Genomic DNA, 5,000 nt, shown 5'->3' with positions numbered 1-5,000 from the left:
AATTTACATGGTGAAGATCAAGTAGGTTTGTACAAGTCTTCTAATGACGATAGCTTGATCGCTTCTGCCAATGATGATGGCTAATTCTATTCTCTCTACATGATAAAGCTTAGGTAAAGAGGTACAGGTCTTCTAATGACGATAGCTAACTCTCTTCTGCCAATGATGATGGCTAATTCTATTCTCTCTACATAATAAAGCTTAGTAAAGAGGTACAGGTCTTCTAATGACGATAGCTAACTCTCTTCTGCTCTCTCTACCATCTCTGTTACAAGTTATAAAAGAAGCAGATAGTAGCTCGAACATATGAACATACAATCAGATGGCATAGTTACATACGAACTTACGATCATAATGAGACACGCTACAGATCACGTAGGCCGCTTGAGCTATAGGTCACGGTGTTTGTCTCAAGCAGGAAGCTTGGACTAAAGTTTATAAACAATTGAATGACTACAGGTGACGGCATGTTATCTTAGCCTACTTTTATTGTATACGTCATCTTTAGCGTCTCTAGTCTGATCACATTCCTGCAAGCAATCTGGTTGACCTCTTTAGTTTTGGTCTTTTATATATATGGACTAACATTCCATATTTTTATTATGTAAACACTTACATTAGCTCGGTCAGCTACCAAAACACCACTGAATATTACTCAAGCTTGACTTGCATTTGACTTTAGGGAGTGTGATACAGACACTATGTGAAAATAGAAAGTACTTATAAGTAAAAAAATTCATGGTGTACACAAATACAGATTCAAGTAATAAAATATTAGACATAACATGCATATGATATTCGTATATAATAGTGGTCACGTGATATATACTGATACAGTTTTTCACTTCATTTCATTAGGATACATATGCTACAGAAAATACTAATAATACTCTGATAATCGCATAGAATGAAGATTAACATGATAAAAATCATATTTTAACTGATAAAAATTTCATATATGAATTGATAAAATTATTAATGTTTATGCTAACTGTTACATATCTGATTCATTAATCCATATACTAACTCATATATAACTGCAGTTATTGGTAAGATAAAAGGAAACAGATTGATTATAGGCTACCTGATTGTTTATACATGTGATATGGATTCATATAATTATGATTAATATATGTGCACTTTAAATAGATTCCCATTGCGTACATGCAAAGATATATTTAGATTCTGTTATTTATGATCATTTATATAATAGATTCCTATTACGTACACGCAAAGATAAATTTCGACTCTGTTATTTATGATCATTTATATATAGGATACATGATACTTTATATATAGGATACATGACCGAAGTTATACTACTTCACATTTAACTAGCGTTCGAACAACTTTTCGTCCATTACACAGTTCCAGACAACCACCTATAGCCAAATGAAATGGCCAATTTCAATTGGTTAAAACAAGGGGAAAATTGTCTGGCGGGGTCCACGTTCTATTTCGGGCCTCATACTTATTCTCTGCATCCTAAGCCACACGATTACGTTCGCGATGAATAAAATCATCCCCAGCACGAGTCCTTCGCCAGCAAAGTAGAGTTGAATATCCTTGGGGTCGTAATTGTCAGAAGTATGTCCCTTTTTGTAGTCGATTTCCGACAGCCGCCGGAGCGTTCCGCATTAAAACGAGATTAACGACGGGATAAACGGGTGCGGTCGAAGAAGTCCAAGAAATTCCTTTCACATTGTAGGCGGTTGTTACTCGACTGCCGTCATCCGCAGCGACGAACGATTTTTTGAAGTTGCGATGTGAAACTCTCGTACTGCAGGATACTGTAACAGGTTCCATTAATCAGCCTGCAAGTGAAATTATACTTGTCACAAGGGCAAAGTTAAATTCAGACAACATCCAAATACGGGAGAGGGGAGAAAGCCATTTAGATCCAGACTTAACCCACATGAATTCGCTGATTTTTTATGGAATTGAAAAGAGTCAGCTGTACAAACTTTTTTATCCATGGCATTAACAATGAGTGAACCTATCCAGGTCTATGATGACTTGTAAAAATATCCATAATTATAAAAAATAAACAGATATCAATACGAATCCCAAAGAAAACTTCGATATTACTGGTAGTAAGTTACTAGACAAAGAAGTGGAAAAAGGAACGGAGCTATTTGTAAGATTTCCAGGTAACATAAGAGTCAAAGAGAATATTAATCATGATTCTGTATTTCTCTATGCTAACTGAAATTAAGTTGTGATAAAATCTGATCCTATGTGCCCCTAACAAAAGTTTCATATTCAATTTTCTCGCGCGCATCTCTGAGGTTAATTTTAAAAAACTTTATTAATAGGTAGGAGATGCCAACGAAAAAACCCACTATGTAACTAATTTCTATATAAACTTTGGTTTTTCAGAAAATGTTGACATTTTCCCATGAATGTTTTACTTGAATTGTAATAGGCTAATGTTGCAAGTAAATATTTCATATACATATCTTGATACTTCTAAATGTCTATGAGGTTCAGAAAAAATTAATTCATTTTGTTGTTATAGAAATTCTATTTGCTTATTTTTGTTCATTAATTTAAAATGATTGCAAGTCCTTAACTAAAGTTGCATTGCACACACGGATAAGAATAGGTTATGTTTATTTGTCATGTGACCTATGAACCACAGTGAGTTCATGAGCTAAGCATTCCTTTCTCCAGTCAATCTGCTTTGCAAGCGCAAGATGAAGCTTGTGCAAGCAGATATTTGAGGTTAAAGGAATCAATGCTGATATGGCAAACGCGACAGACCTTCTAGAACTGATGACGTCGTCACCAGCTTCAAGAGTTACGTTACTTGCTGTAAGAGATACGACTTTAGTATTTTCAAATGATATTTTTTTGTTTTAATTCTCCACCCACAATGAGAAGAATGTCTGAAAAAAAACAGTACCAAAATTGAACAATATATTAGTTTCATGTTGGAAATCTGCATGATTGTAATTATGTTAAATTAAATATTCTTATTCAAACTAATGAAAAGGTTTCCATACAAATTCTATATATATTATTAGCCCTGTATAAGATTCATATAGGATTATTCCATAGATAACATTTTCACTTCTAGACTTCCTGACTTTAAAATCTCTTTTATTTTATATTATTTTATTTATTTATTATTATTTTTTTTTTCATTGACTACGAATATAAATCACCGGGACAGACAATATGTCAGTAGGTTTTGATATGTGTTTGAACTTTTAGCTTATTTGTCATTACTAAAGCGTTAAGTTAGAGTTAAAATCTTTACGCATATATATTTGGATATTTAATTAACCTATGGTTACGTTTTTTGCTTATTGATTTTATCGTGATTCCTTTTTTGTTATAATTTGTAACCCTTCCGACTTCTTACGGAGTGTATTATATTGACTCCACTTGTATCCATATTTATTTTATTTTTTTATTTATTTTTTATTTTATATTTTTTTATATATATTTGATAAATTAATGGTTTGGCTTGAATATGGATGGAAAAGTGTTCATAGCGGCGTACCGTATAAGGCTACTTGCGGCATCAATTCTATAGATACAAGATACAAATTATAAAGGTAATTAAAACCGCGAGAACGCTATAATCCAGTTCGGATCCAATATCACGAGTTGTAAACTCGTAAGACATTGACACTTTCTTATTTATCTCTTATTCAACCAAACCGATTGGCTCTGGGTGATAAAATATATTATTGGTTTTCTTAATGGAAAGGAATTACACAACGTGTTAAGGAGATTATTATTGATTTAAACCACCCGAGTCACAGATTATTATGTGTTTGAATTCCATGTTTACTGATTTAGCACTCATAAATATTCCTAACGCACTCAATTGCGGTGTTTGTTTTTAGTGCTATTAATTCTATATAACGTGTCAAGGAACTATTAACACTAAGTGTTTATTCCCTCTGTCAGACTCTTAATTCTGTTAATAATTCTAAGTATATTCTTTCAAGGATTGATTTGGACACAGGATAGGCCCTAAACTGACAGGTGTCTTAGTGTATCCTTGTTTTCATGACACGTGTTACAATTAGTTATGTGCTATCTGTAAGCATTGTAGGCCAGTAAAAACACAGTGATTTGGCTTTCTGTGACATAATAGGGAACCACTGGATGACGGAATGCAACCAGTTTATGACGATTGGTATGAAAGAGATTATTACTAATACCTTGGTCGTTAGTCATCCGCTGTGTTCTTCGGGTTTTCCGTCGTCACGGACCTACCTATAATATTACATTTGATTACATAATTCTGACACACATACTTTAAATATACTTTGATTTAGGGTTTCTGCTCGAAGTGTTTATTGGTTTGCTTAGCCGCTGACCCTGTTTTCTGTTCGAAGTGTTTATTGTTTGTGGGTTTATTGTTTTGCTTATCGCTGTTGACACTTGCTTTGTTCAGTTTGTCACAGTTCTGCGCTCCGACCCAGATATTCAATGCTCGCGATCTCTTCGGTTAAGGAATTTTCTTGTTTAGATACGGTTTTTAACAATAGGCACGGATGTTTCTATATCTTTTAAGTCCATTAATGGTTTTTTGCTTTATGGTGCGGGATTGCGGGATAATGCGTCAGCTATGATATTTGCTTTCCCAGGTAGATATCTTATCTTGGCTCCAAAGACCTGAATGATCAATTGTCACCGAGTTCCTTTTGGACTGTGATTAAAGCCTTTGAAAAAACTCGGTAAATGACTCATGGTCAGTAAGGATTTTATCAGGATAGCCATAGATTATGAACTTAAAAATGTACTAGTGAGTTAAAGATACCTAGCCCTTCCTTGCCTATTACTGTATATTTACTTTCAGAGGGCTTTAGTTTTACATGAATAAAAAGCTATAGGAAAGAACTGTTTATCATATGCTGAAGTAGTATCCCTCTTACCCCTTGGTTTGAGGCGTCTGTTGCACAATAAAAAAAAAATTCCTTATTTAAATCAGGGATTTTTAAGTTAGGTAAGCTGCATTATTCCGCTTTTAAGATATCGAA

The sequence above is a fragment of the Macrobrachium nipponense genome, chromosome 1, assembly GCF_015104395.2.
Source record: "Macrobrachium nipponense isolate FS-2020 chromosome 1, ASM1510439v2, whole genome shotgun sequence".
Taxonomy (NCBI): domain Eukaryota; kingdom Metazoa; phylum Arthropoda; class Malacostraca; order Decapoda; family Palaemonidae; genus Macrobrachium; species Macrobrachium nipponense.
Note: the sequence above shows the minus strand (reverse complement) of the source record.